Source organism: Vigna unguiculata, chromosome 5 (genome assembly GCF_004118075.2).
Source record: "Vigna unguiculata cultivar IT97K-499-35 chromosome 5, ASM411807v1, whole genome shotgun sequence".
Classification (NCBI taxonomy): Eukaryota; Viridiplantae; Streptophyta; class Magnoliopsida; order Fabales; family Fabaceae; genus Vigna; species Vigna unguiculata.
This window is the reverse complement of record NC_040283.1, coordinates 25,191,167-25,212,803: the sequence shown is the minus strand read 5'-3', so window position 1 is coordinate 25,212,803 and position 21,637 is coordinate 25,191,167.

The window sequence follows — 21,637 nt, the reverse complement described above, 5'->3', positions numbered from 1 at the left end:
AAATAGAATGACCAGAGCATCGTACCTTATTTAATGTCTCAACTTTGTTTTTCTATCACTGTTATCCTCTGTTCTTAATTCTGAATGTTGTTGTTTATATTCTTTGTTGCACTGTTGTTTCTATCACTACTCCATTCTTTTCTCTTTTCATTGTTGTTGTTCCGTGAATGAGAGTAGAAGAGGTTTATAGCTTCTACTTCGTGAATGGAAAAGTATCCCATAATTGGAAAAAAAATGCCTCTAAAAATGAGAACAAAACAAAACGATCCATCCATTATGTGCCAATGAAGTCATGAGTAGCAGTTAAAGTAGAAGTTGAGATAGAAAAAAAAACTGTTCCCTCCAATTTGAGGTGTCAATTTGACCTAGTCCATAGGACTTGGCCCTGACCTATGTGGGATAGTGCCAAAAAAGCCCACACTTAGGACCGTCCGGATCGTCGGAATCATCTAGATCATCGAGCCTGTTCGGGTCGTTTGACCCGTCTGGATTGTCAGGCCCGTCTAGATTGTCAGTGTAACACCCCTCTTAATCAAGAGGGCCGTGTCAGGTCTGCAGCCCAATACACCCCAACCCCTCACCCCTCAGGCCACACAAGGACCACCAGGTAGGTTGTTGCCAGTCGGGGTCGAACCCCAGACCTGACCTTTAACACCCTCTCAACAAGAGAGATGTCACCAGTTGCATCTCTCCAGTTGGGAGGATGTTAAAGGTCAGGTTGGGGGTTCGATACCCACTGGCAACAACCCACCTGCGATGAGGGAATCCCGGGGTGAGGGGTTGGGGTGTATTGGGCTGCAGACCTGACATGCTCTCAGTTGGAGGGGTGTTACAGTCAAGCCCATCCGGATCATTGGGCCCGTCTAGATAGTTTGGCTCGTTCGGTTCGTCGTGCCCATCTAGTTCATAAGGCCGATCCGGGTCGTCGGTCTTGTCCGATTCGTTGGGCCCGTTTGGGTCATCAGACTTGTCCGGGTCGTTGTGCCTATTTGGGTCGTTTGGCCCATCTTGGTCGTCGGGTCTGTTCGAAACGTCGTGCCTATCGGGCCCATTCGGGTCGTCGGACTCGGTTGGATTATTAGGCCCGTCCAGATCATTGGGCATGTCTAAATCGTCGGGCCCGTCTAGGTAGTCTGTCTTGTCTGGGTCATCGGGGTCGTTCAACTCGTTTATATCATCGTGCTTGTCCGTGTCTTCGGGCTCACTCGGATCGTCAGGTCCGTCCGGGTCGTCATGCCCGTCTGGATCATCGGGTTTGTTCGGTTCATCGGGTCCATTCGGGTTTTAAGGGTTATCTGTGTCCTTGGGCCTGTCGAGAACATCGAGGTCTTCTGGATCATCGGTGTCATCAGGCTCATCTAGGTCTTTAGACTCGTCTAGTTTGTTGGGCCGATTTGGGTCTTCGAGCCTGTTCGGGCCTTAGGGCCCGTCCGGTCGTCGAGCCCATCTAGGGCTTCGGACTTGTCCTGGTGATTGGACATGTTTGGCTCGTTGAGCACCTTTGGATCTCTGGACTCGTCTGGGTCGCTCAATTTGATCTTTGACTCTGACTTAATGTAACATTATTTGGGGGGCCTAACTCACCTTAGCCCTAGCCCTAACCCAATAGAGAGAGGGGGCTTTAGGGGCTAGGGCTTTTTTTTGGCCCCCTCATTTGGGGCCTCCCTAAAAGGGGGTTTTATGAAGAGTGGGCTAGGACTGGCCCATCGGCTAGGGGCCAAATTGACACCTTTATCTCCAATCCTGCAAACAGTTTTTATTTTCATTTTTAATTTTTAATTTTTAATTTTTAATTTTTAATTTTTAATTTTTGAATTTTAATTTTTGAATTTTATTAATTAATTAAAAACGAAATTATCTTTTTTTATTATAATAAAAACAAAAATTATTTTACTCAACGCTTAAAAAACATAAATTAAAAAAACTTTTATTAATTAATTTTTATTATTATTTTTCAACAAATTATTTTTATCCTTTTTTTTATTTAACACTTATTTTTTAATATATATATATATATATATTATTTTATTTTATTTTATTTTTTATTTCTTTTTTTAAAACAATGTTATTCGTCTGAACAAAATTGGGTGTTGACACATCTAACTAGGTTTTAACATCATGTACAGTAGAAGTAACTCATCCAATGACAAAACGTGTTGCACGAGGTTCAGTCTCGACATACGTATTGCAGAACTACTTCCTTCCTAATGCAGGAAAGTGCTCATATATCTAGCTCTACAAAAAATACTATAGCAATTTACTACTAATATGAAAACAAAAACAAAAGTAAAATATATGTGGGTACCTATAAAAGAGGTAGATATCCATATAATTGTTTTATTGATGCAAAGCTAGCATCTCCTAGCTACTCGTAAAAGTAGACAAGAGCAGCAACTCCCCAAGCATATCTGCGACATGTAGGCAGATATCTAAACAGTTGCAGGTACGAAACAAGGACGAAAATGACGCTTTTATCAACAAATATAGTGCACCCAACAAGGTGCAAAAGATACGCTCGCGCAACAAACTCCCACAGCTAGTTTTCGTAACAGTTGTTATAGAGGTCCCTAAAGAAACTCAATCTAACCTAGGAACCACAACATTAATTCAATTCATCTGTAGCCATAACCTGGTCCATACCCAAAAGTGTCCTTAGAGTCTTTATTGCATCTTCAAAATCAAGTGTTGATTTGGGCAATACTTCCCATGATTGGAAGATGTATCAGTGACCACACCTCATCTAAAGATATAGTCAGTTCACCCCTAGGTAGATAAAAACGGTTTGTCTCATGGTAGTATTTCTCAACAAAACCCAGTATCATGGTAATCATACAAAAAATCGCACAACGGCAATAAACTAAAAACAAAATAACATATGAACCATAAAAACAAATCTTGTAACTTTTTTAGCATGGGAGACCAATTTCATATTTCGATCCTAAAAACAAAATAAAAATTCCTTAAAACAAATCGAACAACATATGAACCATAAAAAAACCATTTTATAAATTTTTTGACTAATCTAACCCTTCCATATCACACGTGCTACATGATCAGCATAATGAGTCAATAAGGAAGTATCAAATGAACCACTAGGAAATCCTGCTCCATCATTCCCAACCTCCTACTCTTGCTCTCGAGCTACATCGACATCATCGTGCTCAATAACATCCTCATCCAGATGACCTGACGGTGGATTTTGGTGAGGTAAAGCAGGTTCAACATGTTGACCCTTTCTACGAGCTAAAGTTGTCAATTTCTTCCATGTTGAACTCTCGGATACATCATGTGAAGAAGAACCACCACGTGTTGTCAAACCACCTCGTGTCCTAGGCATATCTATAAAATTAAAAATCAAAATTTGATGTCATTTTATGTTTAATCGACTCACCAATAAATAAAGTGTTATGAGAAAGAATGGTTAAACATGATTTTTCTATCAATAATACATTTCCATTATTCTAAACAAATTTATTTTGAATGGTTAAGAAAGGAAAAACCTTATATCTCGAGCATCATATCATCATATCTACATATCCTAGTAACACATTAAAAATCAAAAATATTTTACTACGGATGTCCACACCCACAACCCAATTTGCTTTTCCAAAGGTCCGCATCCATAATATTCCCAATTGAAAATCAAATTTGTAACACCTTAAAAGAAAAAAAATGAAACTAATTTCGACATCCACAATTCATTTGCTTCTATTGTTTGTCGACATCCTCTTCTCTGAGCCACATTAGTATTATGTTATAAAGAAAATAAATTCTCTATCGGATGTCGATATCCGTAACTCAATTTCCTCTTTCCAATGTCAACATTCGTAATGGTGCAGTTTTAATTCCACATTTGTAACGTTGAAACATCAATACAGGTCGACATCTACAATTCAATGGCCTCTACCGAATGTCGACATCTGTAATGGTCTTTTTTAGGAAAAAAATAATGCTATAGAAATCCACTTCTGTTATTTCAAAAAACCAATTCAAATCAGACAGCGTTTTAATTTACAAATTTAAACATGGATTACACAGATAAAACATACAAATAAATAACTAAGAATAAAGGTGAAGAATTAACTTAACTGGAAGATTTCTTGAAAAGGATGTGAAGCACAAGACATAATGGCAACACAATAACTACACTCAAGATCTGGAGGCTGCGACAGTAGTGCGAATTAATCAGAGGGGAGAGAAGAGAGGAAAGAGAAAATGACTAATGTGGAGAGAAAAAAGGGATACTACCATACCAAAGGGGGCTAGATCAAATTGGAAATTTGGGGTGCATGCATCTGATGGTGGGCTGTTGTATTAAATAGAGGAGAGAGAAAATTTACTCTTTTACTTTTACTGTGCAGGGCAAACTACAAATTAAATAACTTTTTAGTGGTACAGGAAAAAACATTAGGGGTGTGGGAAGAAGCCCCTTTTGGAAAAGGCCTACAAACCATCATGTAACCATAGTCGATGCAGATTTGATTAAGGGGTTTTCTTCTTGCACCCCCAATATTTCTTTTGCACCTCTAAAGATTTGTGGTGTTCCATTTATGCCCTTTGAAAAATTAAATTAAAATTACAAAATGAATAAGGTAAGAGTAATAATTAAGCAATGATGAAGTTTCAGAGTTTGGTCTTGACCAAACTTATTAAATTATGGCAAATGTTATATTTTGATGCTACAACCCCAAATCTCTTGCCCTTTTCACTTTCACTGCATAAGTTAAAACTTTTTTTTCTTATTGTGTCGTAGTTTCTAAAGAGGATTTTCCAGTTGCTTTGTTGTCGAGTTTGTTGCAATTTCACTAAACCTTCATTCATTTCATTCCCAACAAAAAAGGTATATATTTGAACATCTGGTTGGCAAATTTACCAGACGTGGACTTTCAATTTTTCACATTCACGAAAGTGATTTCCGGAAAAAACTAGAGATGGAAGTTGTTAGGTTTATAAAGAGGGGGTATCACTGGGGAGATACAACACCAATGAGAACTGAGCCTAACTTAGACTCACACTTGGATTCCTAACAATCTCCCCCTCAAGAGTGGGTCCCTTCAACCACATTGGTACACTCCCCCTCTAGCAGAAGCATTCCCAACCACGAGTACTCATTTTCTGCCCTTTTCTGTACCGTCGTTCTTTTCTTTAATGGGACACGCTTACCTGACCCACACTGTCAGGCAAACTTTCGATACTAGGACCATATTGCACTCGTCTTAGCCGGTTTTAACCATCGACTCTAATACCACTTGTTAGGTTTATAAGGAGGGGGTATCATTGGGGAGATACAACACCAATGAGACCTGAGCCTAACCACATAAGACATTGACACCACTCTCAACCCAAAACCTTAAGGCAATGGGTTTATGGGTCTTTATTCTTATATAGTGCTCTACTTTCTCATTTTTGGTCAATGTGGGACTTAGACTCACACTTGGATTCCTAACATAAGTAGACTTCCAAAAAGAAAGAAAATAAAACCCCGCAATTCTGGAAGTGAACATCCGAAATTATAATTTGCTGAAAGTCAAGTTCTGGTAGTAAAGTGTCCCAGATGTAATATAATAATGTTCTCACTCTTCCAGAAGTAGACATTCGGATATGAAATTAATCAGATGTCAACTTTTAGTTATTAAAATGCTCCAAATGCGGTGTGTTACTTGTTTTCCGGAAGTGGTAGTGACCGGATGTGGACTTCTGGTTGCATTGTTTGTTATCTTCGTAAATCCACTTCCAGTTAATAAAAAAATAATCAAACTTTTTTTTTAATTGGTATATTATGCTTTTTAGTGTTTTAGTGTTAGTATTTAGTTATGCTTTATTTTTCATTTATTTATGTTTTATGTTTTTTTTTTTCATGAGTATTTTAATTTTATTTTTATATTTTTTATTTGTTTTAATTGGTATTTTTTTACGTTTTAGTATTTATTTATGCTTTAATTTTTTTTTATTTATGTTTAATGTTTTTTTTGCATGAATTTTTTTTTATATTATTTATGTTTTTTGTTTATATTTTTTTTTGAATGAATATTTTAATTTTTTTAATGTTTGTTATTATTTAATTTTTTTGTTTTAATTGCTATTTTTTTATGGTTTATTATTTATGCTTTATTTTTTGTATTTATTATATATATATATATATATATATATTTTGTTGTTGAATGAATATTTTATTTTTTATTGTTTTAGTTTTATTTAGTTAGAATTGGTATTTTTTTATGGTTTACTATTTATTTATTTTATTTATTTATGTTTTATATTTATTTTATTGTTGCATAAATATTTTAATTTTCTTTTTATATTATTTATTGTTCAAAGAATTAGTATTGAATATTGATGTTAGGTTATAAGTAGTGAAACTTATCTAGGATGGATGATCTCCCTTTAACTTTCACGGAATCACAAGTAAATTCGAGTTTCATCTCCTATTTCTCTTCTTTTATAAATGAGATGTGTAAGGGAGACTATACAAATAATTTTACGACTGAGTAGATATTTTCCACACAAGATGAGTTGATTCTGTGGGTTCGAGTGATAACATTTGATCTTGGTTTTGTTGTTGTGACAATAAGATCTGACAAAGCTACTGGTCAACCTGGGAGGAAAACGTATATATTGTTAGGCAGTAAAAGGGGTGATAAGTATAGGAAGTACAAATCTGATGTTCAACCTAGTGTTTTTGGCACAAAAAAATGTGATTGTCCATTTAAACTGAAAGGCAAACCAAATAGTAATGAAGATGGTTGGATGTTAAAGGTAATTTGCAGATATCATAACCTTGATGTGTCTCAAATGTTTGTTGGTCACCCATTTGCTAGGAGGTTAAAATCTTCTGAATAGTCCTTGCTTGTTGATATGTCTAAGACTAAAGTCAAGCCTACAAATATTTTACTCACTCTGAAACAAAATAATGAGTGTAATGTCACAACGATAAAACAAGTATATAATGCAAGATACACTTATAAAAGATCATTGAGAGGTTTGAGAACTGAATTGCAGCATTTGATGATGTTGTTAGATCATGATAATTACATCCATTGGAGTATATGTCAAGACAAATCTGAGGTGTTTTGGACACATCCTGAGTTCATTAAATTGTTGGATGCATTTAATATTGTATTCTTGATGGATACCACCTAAAAAACCAACAAATATTGATTGTCATTACTTGAGATGGTTGGGGTCACATCTATAGGGTTGACTTTATCTACTGGGTTTGCGTTCATATCTAGTGAACAATAATCTAATTTTACTTGGGCTCTGGAAAGACTTAGAGGATTATTCGTGACATCTACGGGTGGTCCACAAATAATTATGAGTGATAGAGATCTGGCTTTGATGAATGTTATTGCCATTGTATTTGCTAATTGTTGTCATCTCCTTTATCGATTCATATTCAGAAAAATGTCCAAGCGAAGTGCAAAATGTTAGTCAATTATGTTGGTGCTTGGGATGTTGTGATGGAAGCATGGGAAAATGTAATGTATTGTGAAGATGAGTCGACCTTCACTGATTGTGTAGAGCTCCTTCGTAATTTTTGTATTTCGTTGCCTTTATTCTATGAATATGTGAATGAATGTTGGATTATTCCGTACAAAAAAATCTTTGTAAATGCATGGACAAATCAAGTAATGCATTTAGGAAACACAACATCAAACATGTATTTTTCATTGTCATTTACATTAGTTATCTTCTTATTTCGCTCATGATATTGTTTATGTTAAATCCAATAGGGTTGAGTCTGCCCACTAGAGCTTGAAGAAAGTTCTGGGAAGTAGTATGGGAGACCCATGTTCGTGTTGGGATGCACTCATAACTTGGTTATCCTCCAACATAATGAAATCAATACGTCTTTTGAAAAAAGTTTAAATTTGAGAAGTAACGTGTATAAAGGAAGCATGTATAAAAGATTGGTTGGAATTGTGCCCGGACATGCTTTAAGACTCATTACTAATGAGGCTAAACGAGTCATGCATATAGAATTTGACATTGTGAGTTGTGGTTGCGTGTTGAGAGCAACGTATGCTCTACCGTGTGCTTATGAATTAGCACGATATGTGCATGGGGTGATTCCTCCGATTGTCCTTCATATAATGTGCATTGTTTTTTGTCAACAACCTAATATTTATCATTTAAGAATTCTTTAGTGTGTTATATATGTCCCAATTTCCCCACCAAAAAGGACTAGATGGGTCCTCAGAAAGGATTGAGAATATATGTTGGATATGATTATTTGTCAATAATATATATTGAACCATCAATAGGAAGCTCGATTTGTTGATTGTCATTTTGATGAATCAGTTTTTCCAACATTTTAGGAAGAAAGAAAATAATTGGAAAATGATATTGGTTGGATGAATCAGACGACACTTGGATTTGAACTGGGGAAAAAGGATTTGCAGTCCCCCATCTTACCACTTGGCCATACTGCCAATAAAAATATAGATATGAAGTTTTTTAGAATACTTCCCTCTTTTCTTTCTATTGAAAAATTGAAAAACAATCTTGAGACCAATCACAATCGTTAACTATTCTTTTATGAATTATTCTTGAATATTTGAATATAAAATGATTTTTTTTAATGAGATCAGAAAATAAAAATTGATACATAACCAATCAATATTTTTTTTTTAATTTTTTTCATTCTATTTATAAGAGCAAGTGCAAGTTTAAATGATATACCAGTTATTAATGCTCTAATTAGAATTAATATTTTGTTGGACAATCTAATAGCAAATGAATCTCAAACATGCTTTAAGCGTGGTAGGCCTGTTGGTTCTAAAGATAAAAATTCTTGAATAAGAAAAGAAGTAAAAAGGTAAGATGACCTAGTCGAGGAGGTGGAAATCACAAAAGATTCATTTGACATAATTTATGATCCAGTTCAAAAAGAACTCCAAGTACCTAAAATTGTTGAAAATGGTGAGATCTCAAAAAATTATGTCATGAATAAGAAAATATGAAATCGAAATAAAGTCGATATTTATGAGGCTTTTGCATATAATATAACGATGAATGTTATAAGTAACAATGAGGATAAAAAACCAACGATCATCGAAGATTGTTGACAAATAAATGCTTGTCCAAAATGGAAAGATGTAATCGAAACAGAATTTGATTCGCTTGCTAAACGAAACGTTTTTGGACCTGTAGTTCTCACACCTGAGGGTGTAAAACCCGTTGGGTACAAATGAATTTTTGTGCAAAAACGAAATGAGAATGGTGAAATTGTAAAATACAAATCACAATTAGTTGCTCAAGGTTTTTCACAAAGACTTGGTATTAAATTTGAAGAAACATATTCACCAGTATTGGATACAACAACATTTGGATATTTAATTAGCCTAATTGCACAAAAAGGTTTGAATTTATATCTAATGGATGTTGTTACAACCTATTTGTATGGTTCTCTTAAGAATGATATTCATATGAAACTTCCTGAGGGATTTAATTTTCCCAACAAAGCAAATTCTAAAGAGGATTATTCAATTAAATTGAATAATTTCATTTATAGATTAAAACAATAAGGATGTATGTGGTATAATCATCTTAGTGAGCACTTGTTAAAAGAAGGATTTATAAATGATCCTATTTATCCTTGAATTTATATGAAAATATCAGAAAATGAATTTGGCATAATTGTTGCTTATGTAGATGACATGACATTGTTGGAACTCCTAATGAGCTCACAAAGACAATTGATTGCTTAAAGAAAGAATTTAAGATGAAGGATCTTGGAAGGACAAAGTTTTGTTTGGGAGTACAAATAGAGTAATTAAATTAAGGTGTTTTCGTGAGGTCGTTAGAGGTTGATAAAAACTCTTTTAGACCTAAAGAGGAAGAAAAACTTCTTAGTCTAGAAGTACCATATCTTAAGGTTATAGGAGCACTAATGTATCTTACTAATTATACTAGACCTGATATAACATTTGTTGTAAATTTGTTAGCAAGATATAGTTCTTCATCTACAAGAAGACATTACACTTGAGTAAAATATATATATTTCTTTACCTTAATGGTACTATGGATATAGGTTTATTTTATCCAAATGATTGATGCAAGTTATGTAGATGCAAGTTATTTATCATATCCTCATAATGGTTAATCACAAACAAGATATTTTTTCACACGTGGTGGCACAATAATTCCATGGCGGTATGTGAAACAAACCATAACAACAAATAATGCAGATTTTTTAGCATTGCATGAGGTAAGTCGTAAATGTGTTTGGTTGAGGTCTATAATTCAAATGTGAAACAAACTTGTGGTTTATCCTCGGGAAAAATGAAATCAACAACCATATATAAAGACACTATAAATTTTTTTGTTAAATACGATAATTATTTGTGGTATAAAATGATGCTTATGACAGTCATATTTTACGCCTGCGGTGGGTTCAAGTACCATCATATATTTTGCTGCCACAAGGTATAATATGGTGGTCTTATGCGAAACATCGCAACACCTGCCATTTAATGCACTATGCAAATAATGGCAGTTTAGACCACCGTATTCAATGTGCAAATAATGCCAGGTGAAACTACTATAATGTGTTTATTTCAAAAGAAATAAATGCACAAATAATGGCACGTGAAACTAGCATAACTTTTTTATTTAAAAAGAATTATGATGCCAAAAACTACACTTAAAAACACCAGTATTTACATTATGTTGAAATAAAATACAACATTTTAAACTATCGTAATTTGAATGTAAAATTATTTTTTCAATTCTTATTTATTTAACTTGCATTATTTATTTAACCTATTTTTCATAAAATCAGAAAAGGTAAAAAAGAAAATATTAAAGACAATTTTTTTATCACATTTTCATTCATAATTCATATAAAAAAAGTCATTTATCCAACATCATCCAGAGGTTTGCATGTTGAAAACCAAAAAACAAAATCTTTCATCATTATAATACACCTTCCTATAGCTTACACAAAATAGATCCTAAATTTTTATAGCTATATTTTGAGCTAGTCTTGTCTCCCTTTCTTGATCTCCTCCCGCCAATCGGTGATGGAGCACCACTTCCAACATCTGGTGCCTGAAATAAATAAAAAAATACTTATAATTTATTCAATTTCAATGTTTATTGTAATAAAATAATTTAATTTCTTAAGTAAAGTACTAAATTTTACCTCATTAACTAAGGGATTTACCAAACCAGCAACCATAGTAGCAAAAATGTTCAAGAACGTCATATCTAAAAGCGATGTAGGCAAGCATCATTTGCATTTGGTTTTTGACATATTATTTCCCATCGTCATCTCTAGACGATTCTAACATAAGATCTTTGCATATTGTTTCGTATCTTTATCTTTCCACTTAGAGGTTTTGCATCATTTACATTCTTCTAAGCCTTTGTTCTCCTCACCCTTATATAACATACAATCTTTTGGACAAGATGGTATCTTGATGTAATTAAGACCAAGTTTTGTTGATAACACTCTTAGTCTCATAGAATGAGTTAGAAAACATAGCATGTTCAAATGCATTCTTTAGCAAGTCTAGAATAATTGTCATCCCTTTGTCACTCATTCTACATAGGCATTTTATATGATACAACTTCAGCATAAACCTTCATATAATGGCTGACTATTGCCTTTCACCAATTTATCAAAGTCTGAATTGCCTTTATTTTGCTCCATATTATTTTCCACATTGTCATCCCCAATAGCCCCATCAAAATCATTCACATCATACCCCACAAACCCAAAGGCATCGTTCAACATGTCTTCCATTGGATTTCGAGATTTTGAAATATCTTCAACCATATTTGCACTTGTAGCAACCACAACCTCACTTGCACTTAGTCTTTCACCATGCAAATACCATGTTCTCTAGTTTTCAAGGAAAGGTCTACATGTTAAGTTTTCTTGAATTATATCCCTAGTTTGTAATTTTTTGAAACCACACTTTGATCATGAACACTTAATGGCAAGACCATTACTATGTTTGAAAGAAAAATTCATAAAAACCTTCAATCCATTTGTGTATTCAATTGTATTTTGTGGTTTAGAAATCCATAATTTATCTATTGGCATGACTACAAAACAACAAAACAAACACCAAAAGAAATATTACTTATTTAGGAATGGGATCATGTATTTTATGACACAATATTTGCAGAAAAATGTCAAGATAGGTTAGGTTTTTATGGTATTTTAGTTGCTACGATATTGTACCATGTGTGAGGTACTTACGTAGTAATCTACGTAATCACATTCTTCATAACAAAATAAAACTATAGGGGGTGAGAGTAAACGAATTAAACTGATGAGAAAGTTAATAATAGAGATTACATAAATGATTGGCTGAAAGTTGAAGTTGAAGTTGTGAAACATTTCATTACATTACTAGTATAGCTCTAAAATATGTGGTGATAATACAGAAGTTATGAAACCTTACAGGAAATCAAGCGTATTATAGACCACATCAACAAGATTTAATGATAAAAATACATATTATATATCAACAAATAACATATTAACATTAAAATGTCCATGTTAAAGGTTGGTCCCAACATATGTGCCTAGTCTCAATGCAAATCCTACTTTCCTAATAAATTTACTCCTACAACAAACCAATTATCTTTGTTTCCAAATTCATATTTAATTTAAAGAATAAAGGTGTAACCATTGATCGGAAAACTAATTGTTTAGATTGTATATTAAATACATGTTCGTGTGTATGATAAACCATACATCTCTTTTAACCAACACAACAATACTCACTTCTTTAATCTTATACCACTAAGAAAAGTAATTTCCGTTGATTATTTTTAGCATGTTTTTCTTGATGTAGTGATGCTTCTCTTTTAAGTTTTGATGTGAGCATGTGATATGAATCGCATATCAGCATGTTCACTCTATTAGAAAGCAAGTAATTATGTTCCAGATATACAACACTTGATATATCAGATGATGAGAACCTTTTATTTGAGACTTTTTTTTCTATCACTATAACTCATAATTGAGCATAAATAGATGCAAAATAAATGCAGATTTTGGGCCTAGTTTCCAAGTTCCGGAAGGTAATGATCAGAAGAAATGAGGGAATAATATAGTAGAAGAAACTCAAAACTAAATCACAACACTTTTGAGGTTTTCCTGAATTAAACTAACACTTTAGTTTTTTTTTAACTTTTACACAATTTTTTCTTTTATTTTAAAAACATTGCATTGTCCTCGATTTTTATATTATACATATATCCTTTAAAAGAAGGAACAATAATAATAAAATAATCATTAAAAAGCAGGGGATGTAAATATAATTTGAGTAACCTCAAATGATGTCAATGTAATCTACTGAAACTAAAATGAACTGACATGCATCAACACCGGTTAAATCCAATCATGCTTGAAAAGTGCTTTTTTATTTTACAAGAAAAATGAATTTTACACACTGCACTCGATCACTCGATCACTTATTAGATGCTGCTAGATTTTCTGCATTATAAACATTTTGTATCACAATGATACCTTTAAATATTATCTCTCATGGAGCTATATTCCACGTTAATTTGTTTATTATTTAAAGATACACTTGAATTTCAGTGTATGAACCTTTTAATTCTTATTACCATAATGAATTAAACGCTAGCTTTTACCATGTAGTGAATGCAAAACATTTGAAGGTGAAATAACGCATGAAAATTTTAAACTGGAATAATGGCCTTGAGATTTTGACATTTGAAAAGATTTCTGGAGTATAGTGACTAGAAAAGGTAGAACAACAATACTCTTTAACAGAAGGTACATTAGTAGTGCAGAAAATCAGTACCCAATGCCAGTAATGTTAGGATTCGGTTCATTTATTTAGTCAATTCAGTTTATTATTATTTATTGTAAATAAGGTCCTAAATATCAGGGACATGGATACAGTTTGAATAAGTTGTTTTTAGTCTTCCACGTTAGTAGGAATTGTTAAACGTGGTTACTGCATTTTCTTCGTGTCAGTTGTATAGAGCTTATATAAGCCTATTTCTTTAATAAAGCAGATGTACTATTCTTCTGCAACATCTGAGAGCTTTAGTTTATCTACTGCAATATTGTGAGCATTAGTTTAGTATCCAACAAAGCTGGTATCAAAGCTTCGAAAGAAGCCTGATAGGGTGCAAAAGACATGGCAACTGAAGTAAGCAATTTTGTACAGGCCTCCATCCCAAAATTTGATGGGGATTACGATCATTGGAGTCTCCTTATGGAGAATCTCCTAAGATCGAAAGAATATTGGGCCGTGGTTGAATTGGGGTACCAAGAGCCGTAGGACGTACAGAGCTTATTAGCAGCACAACAAAAAACGTTAAATGAGATGAAGTTGAAGGATCTAAAAGCCAAGAACTATCTTTTCCAGGGTATTGATAAGTCTATTCTGAAAACCATCACTCAGAAAGAGACTTCCAAGCAGTTGTGGAACTCCATGAAAGTCAAATATCAAGGAAATGCTAGGGTACAGCGTGCTCAACTTCAAAGACTCTGAAGAACCTTTGAACTCCTAGAGATGAAGGTAGGAGAAACTGTCACTGACTATATTGCTTGTGTTATGGTGGTGGTCGTTGACATGAGAAATTGTGGAGAAGACTTGACAGATGGTAAGATCGTTGAGAAGATATTACGAACTCTCACCGAGAATTTTGACTACATTGTGTGCTCTATTGAAGAAGCAAATGACACTGACAAGCTTACAATTGATGCACTACACAGCTCGTTGCTCGTTCATGAACAAAAGTTATTAAGAAGAAGAGAAGGAGATGAACAGGCCTTGAAGGTTTCATATGAGGAGAGAATATATGGAAGAGGATGAGGTCGTGGGAGAGGAAGAAGCAGTGGAGTTGCAAGAGGAAGAGGTCGAGGTAGATCCTTCAATAAAGCAACAATCGAATGCTTTAAGTGTCATCAATTGGGGCACTTCCAGTACGAATGTCCTAAATGGGAGAAAGAGGAAGCTCATTACACGGAATTGAATGAAGAGGAGGAGGTATTGTTGATGGCATATGTGACAGAAAATAAAGCAAAGCAGGAGGATGTCTGGTTCCTAGACAGTGGTTGTAGCAACCACATGACTGGCAACAAAAAATGGTTTGACAAGATAGATGATAGATTTACACACTCAGTAAAGCTAGGTAATGATACAAGCATGACAGTACGTGGCAAAGGAGATATTAAATTGCAAGTGCAAGGAAGGACACAAGTAATTAGTAATGTGCTCTATATTCCAGAGTTACGCACTAACTTACTAAGTGTCGGTCAATTACAAGAGAAAGGTGTAGCTATTGTAATTTAGAAAGGAGAATGTCACCTTTATCACCAAGAAAGGGGTCTTATCATATCCACTCCTATGTCAGCAAATAGGATGTTTTATGTCGAAGCTTCTACTGTAGTGTCAAATTGCTTGCAAGTAAACTCACAAGAACTTGCTTCTTTATGGCACCGGAGGTATGGACACTTGAGTTACAAGGGGCTGCGAACATTACAATACGAGAAGATGGTGAAAGGGTTGCCTCAATTTCAGTCTCCTGCAGAAATTTGCACTAATTGTCTAGTGGGAAAACAAACTAGAGAATCAATGTCAAAAAGAAGTAGTTAGAGAGCTTCCCAACAACTTGAGTTGATACATGCAGACTTGTGTGGGCCAATTTCACCCATTTCCAACACAGGAAAAAGGTACGTTCTCAGTTTCATTGATGATTTCAGTCGCAAAATGTGGCTTTATTTCTTGAAAGATAAATCAGAAACCTTTGCCACTTTTAAGTGTTTCAAGAAATTGGTGGAGAATGAAATTAATTTATCGGTATGTTGTCTACGAACTGATCGGGGTGGAGAATTCACTTCACATGAGTTCAATGAGTTTTGCAGAAAGGAAGGAATCAAAAGGCAACTTACTGCAGCATACACACCGCAACAAAATGGGGTTGCGAAATGTCGAAACAGAACAATTATGAACATGGTGAGAAGCATACTGTCAGATAAAGGCATTCCGAAGAATTTCTGGCCAGAAGCAACTAACTGGTCTAGATATGTATTGAATAGAAGCCCTACTAATGTTGTTCAAGGAGTCACACCCGAAGAGAAGTGGAGTGGATTCAAGCCCACAGTTGATCACTTCAAAAATTTTAGCTGCATCGGATACGTCCATGTCCCAGATGCCAAAAGAATAAAACTTGATGCTAAAAGTCAGAAGTGTGTATTCTTTGGTGTAAGTGAAGAATCAAAGGCCTATCGAATGTACAATCCCATCACCAAAAAACTTATAATCAGCCGAGACGTGATTTTTGATGAAGAAGCCAATTGGGATTGGGAAAGCAATGTAGATACACCTGATGTGCTTGTTCAGGAGGAAGAAGAAAAAGAATGTGAACAACTTGCACCAGAAAATGATGAAACAGTGCTTGAGGAAGAAAATGGATCTGCTGGGATTGTAAGGACGAGCTCGAGTAGTCCACTCTCATCTACCTCGAGTAGTCCACTCTCATCTACCTCGAGTAGTCCACTCTCATCTACCCGAATTGAAGAACGAAATAGATTACCTCCATTTTGGATGCGAAGTGGAGACTACGTAAGTGGTGAAGGTCTTTCAAAATCAGAAGACGAAGTGAGAAACATGGCAGTGTTTATTAATAATGAAGATCCAGTTGACTTTGATGAAGCTGTAAGGCATTCTAAGTGGAGAAATGCAATGAAAGCAGAAATTGATGCAATAGAAAGAAACCAAACATGGGAGCTCACAAACCTACCTACAGGAATGAAGAAGATCGGAGTTAAATGGGTTTTCAAAACAAAATTGAATGAGAAAGGTGAGGTAGACAAGTGCAAAGCTCGATTGGTAGCTAAAGGGTATGCACAACAATTTGGTGTTGATTACAATGAAGTTTATGCACCAGTGGCAAAATGGGCCACCATTTGAAGCATCATTGCACTCGTAGCTCAAAAGAATTGGTCCATATATCAACTTGATGTGAAGAGCGCATTCTTACATGGAGAATTAAATGAAATCGTACATGTAGATCAACCACCTAGTTTTGTGAAGAAAGGAGAGGAGGAGAAAGTCTATAAACTCAAGAAAGCACTCTACGGGCTTAAACAAGCTCCAAGGGCATGGTATAGCAAAATAGAAGGCTATTTTCTCAAAGAAGGTTTTGAAAAGTGTGATTTTGAACATGCTCTATTTCTCAAAACCGAAGACGAAGGTAAGTTGTTGATTGTCAGTTTATATGTGGATGATCTTGTCTTTACTGGAAATTGTGAGAAGATGATGATTGATTTTAAAGAATCAATGAAATCTGAGTTTGATATGAGTGATCTAGGGAAATTGAAGTATTTTTTAGGGGTAGAAGTTTTGCAATGCAATTAGGGGATTTATACTTCTCAAAGGAAGTTTGCCAAAGAAGTCCTTGAGAGGTTTAGTATGGGAAACTGTAATTTTGTGAATAATCCGATTGTTCCCGGAACAAGGGCCACCAAAGATAGAGATGGAGTGAGGGTTAATGCAACAGAGTACAAACCAATAGTTGGTTGCTTGATGTATTTAACAGTCACAAGACCTGATTTAATGTTTGTAGTATGCTTAGCAAGCAGGTTTATGGCTGATCCCACAGAGCTTCATATGCAAATTGTGAAAAGAGTCTTACGATATGTGAAAGGAACACTAGAGTTCGGAATCCTTTACAAACGAAGAGGTGATGCAAAGTTGCTAGCTTACACAGATAGCGATTATGCAGGTGATGTAGAGGATCGTAAAAGCACATCTGGCTATGTGTTTTCTTTGAGTGGTGGTGTTATATCTTGGAGTTCTAAGAAGCAGCCAGTGGTCGCACTGTCAACAACAGAAGCAGAATATATTGCAGCAGCTTACTATGCTACTCAAGGCATATGGTTGAAACAAATTCTTGACAAACTCAGTCAAACCGAAGGCCTAGACATTACAATATTCTGTGACAACAGTTCTACTATCAAACTTTCTAAAAATCCTGTTTTCCATGGACATAGCAAGCATATTGAAGTTCAGTTTCATTTTTTATGTGAACTCAACAATGATGGAAAGGTGAAGTTGATACATTGTAATTCGTTTAATCAAGTGGCTGACATTATGACTAAACCCCTCAAGCTAGATGTATTCGTGAAACTGCAGGAGCTACTAGGAGTTTGTAAAGTTCCTAGTTTAAACTGATTATGCATAATCAGATTTAGGGGAGGATATGTTAGGATTCGGTTGTTATTTAGTCAATTCAGTTTATTATTATTTATTGTAAATAAGGTCCTAAATATCAGGGACATGGTTACAGTTTGAATAAGTTGTTTTTAGTCTTCCACGTTAGTAGGAATTGTTAAACGTGGCTACTGCATTTTCTTCGTGTCAGTTGTATAGAGCTTATATAAGCCCATTTCTTTAATAAAGCAGATGTACTATTCTTCTGCAACATCTGAGAGCTTTAGTTTATCTACTGCAATATTGTGAGCATTAGTTTAGTATCCAACAAGTAAATGGTGTTCGGAGGAGCAAGACATTATTCATACAACAAAATATGGGAGAAGCATAAATGTGTGTGTATTTTATGCTATCATTGAATAGCATCCAAAGAATCATAATGCATAAATAAAGAATCATATTAAGGGTTTAGGGTTACCTTCTTTTTTTCTTGATTCTGACGATGAAAGGTTCAAGATGAACGGTGACAATGAATGGTGGAGAAATGCGATCTCCACGAGTATTGCTCCGGTAGCAGCAACAAGCTTCAGAAAGATCTTCGATGAGTATTGTGGTGGTTGCAGTGCTGACTTGTGGTTGTTGCGATGCTGACTTGTGGTGGTTGTGGTGCAGATGACAACAATGAAAGCTTTAGAAAGGTCTTCGTGTTTTTTTTTTCACTTAGGGTGAATGTACTCAAATGTGGTTGTGCTCTTCGTATTTCATTTAGCGTAAAATGTTGAGATTTTTTTTTTAGGGGTTATCAGTTTTTTTGATAAAAAAATGATAAATGACAGAAAATCTTTAATAAAAATGAGTGGGAAAAATAAAGCGAGGGAAAGATTGACGCTGATGGGAAAAATACTATAATATATAATAATGGTGTTTGTAAGTACCATAATTTGCATACAAGATGTGGTAATTATAAAATTGTCGTATTATAAAGTAAATTATGGCAATTTTCTAAAGCCGCCATATTAAAGGAGACAATAGTGCATGCATTGCTCAATTAAAAGAAGGATATACTAAAAGAGAGAGAACAAAACATATTCTTTCAAAATTCTTTGACTTATGATCTTCAAAGAAATGGTAATGTAGAGATTTAAAAGATTCGTTCATGTAAAACTCTAGCATATTTATTTAAAAAGTCTTTGTCAAGGAGAACTTTTGAGAAATTGGATCACAAGTTGTCATGTCAATTATGTAAGTTTATATGAGGGGAAGAAATAGAAGATGTAAAGAACAATATTATATTGAAGAATATAGAATGTTGTACTCTTTTTCCTTCACTATATTTTTATGCCAAAGGATTTTTTCTAATAAGGTTTTAACGAGACACATTCTCTTATCAATGGACACCAAGGGAAAGTGTACTATACTAGGCGGATAAGGCCGATATGTATTAGTACCCGACCTTAGCCGCCAAGACATAACACTTAAGTCTAATTGCTAACTTATAGTACTAGTTTGAGCAACTTCAGACAGTTAACTTTACAAAAACATGACGCGTACATAACAGCTAAAATTATATACTAGTAAGGACCGCCTACCCCAAACTTAGGATATAACAGTTGAAGCCCCTAGAGTCAAATGATAAACCTGAAGCATGGGCCTTGAACAGGCCCATACGAACCCAATAAGGGCACAACCCATAAGCCAAGCAAAATATGATTAATGTTCTATAAATATAGGTGGACCACAACAATTCAAGGTACACAATTTATTAATACTAAAATTTGAGATTTGACTTTGAGAGCTTTGGCTAACTTAATCTTTGGAGTCCTTTCTACAGGTAACTTCCAAAATGTTCCACCAGGCAAGCAGATGTGAAGACATGTCAAATAAGGCTAAAGAGTACCCATCCAAGAGATTCCAAGGTTGGGATAAGATAAGATTTAAGGCTCATAGTATTCTATTATTGTTCTACAGGAACAGAAAGCATTGTGAATTGATTGTCGTCCATTGATTTGATACAATTACTCATATGATTCATTAATTTGTTACAATTACTCATATGATTAATTATTCTTTATGAGGTTTAAATATTTGTATGAATTACATTTTGTGTTTATAAATATGAAAATTCCTATCAATAATAAGTAGAGATGTCAAAACGGGTAACCTAACCCAACTCGACCTACCACGGTTTGTTGATCACTTAGCGAGCAAAAACAATTTGAACCCGGACCGGTCCATCACAAGTTTGTGGGTTAAACGGGTTGACTAAGGGGTCACTTAATTAAAAAAATATAATTGTTTTATTTTTTTTTTCAGTCAAAACTAAATTCTAATTCTAATTAAAATCTAAATAAACTTTAATACAATCCAAATACAAATCAAAATCACAAAAAATACAAATTATCTATGTGTTGGCTAAAAAAATAGTCTAACATGACCCAAATGCAAAGTCCAACTTAATAAAAAACACTATGTGACCCTTTATTTGCGAGTTGGTGAGTCAACCCGGCTCATCACGGGTTCAACCCGAGTGAGCCGGATTCTAAGTGAGTCAAAAGTCAACATGTATTGAAATTTGTAAAAATTTTCAATCCAACCCGGCCCGAACCCTTGGTGAGCCGGGTTGGCTCGCGGGTTCCTAGCCATTTTGACAGCTCTACTAATAAGACACACACAAAAATTATTCTTCATTCTCTCTTCTTCCTTCTCTTGTTCTATCTATGATTAACTTTATTTTATAACATATATGAAATAAAATTTATTTTATAATCAACTGTGAAATCTTAGATAAATTATATCATAATTATTCAAAATTATTTCTTCAAAATTATACTTATCAATGAAACTTGTAAAGTAGGACCGAGCAATGGTCGGATTGGACCGGGTCCAATAAAACCAATGCGATCCAGTCCAAATTTAATATTTGAAATCCATATTCTACTCTTCTATTTTCGGATTAAACGGGTTTAGGTTAGTTCGGTTAGATGCGGATGAGTAACGGGTTATCCAGATAAAATGTATAAAAATGTGATCGGAGGAGACCTGAACAGATCGGAGGGGATCGAAGGACATTAGAATAGATAGGAGGAAATCGAAGGAAATCGATTAAGTTAAACAAGCGTGAGACGCTACAAGTTTGGTAGGCAATTCCACTATCTTTTATGGCATCCCTCCTCCAAAGGCAAAATCATTTCTCAAAATTGGGGGAGGTGCTTGTAGGTTTAGATGCAAGAAAGAATCACAGTGATAGGAAATAGAAGGTTGTTTTGGTTTTCAATGGCAGGTGCAGAAGGTTGAGGAGATAATGTCGCTCAAATTAGGGTTTAAGAAAAAATTTTACTTTTGGTAATTCTAGGTCAAATTGAATTCCACGAAAATTTAATTTAATATTCGTACCAGATCGTTTATATACGCATTTACCTATATAATTTTATCCGGTTCAACCAAATCCAAACATTATTAACCGAATCTTTATTTTCTTTTTC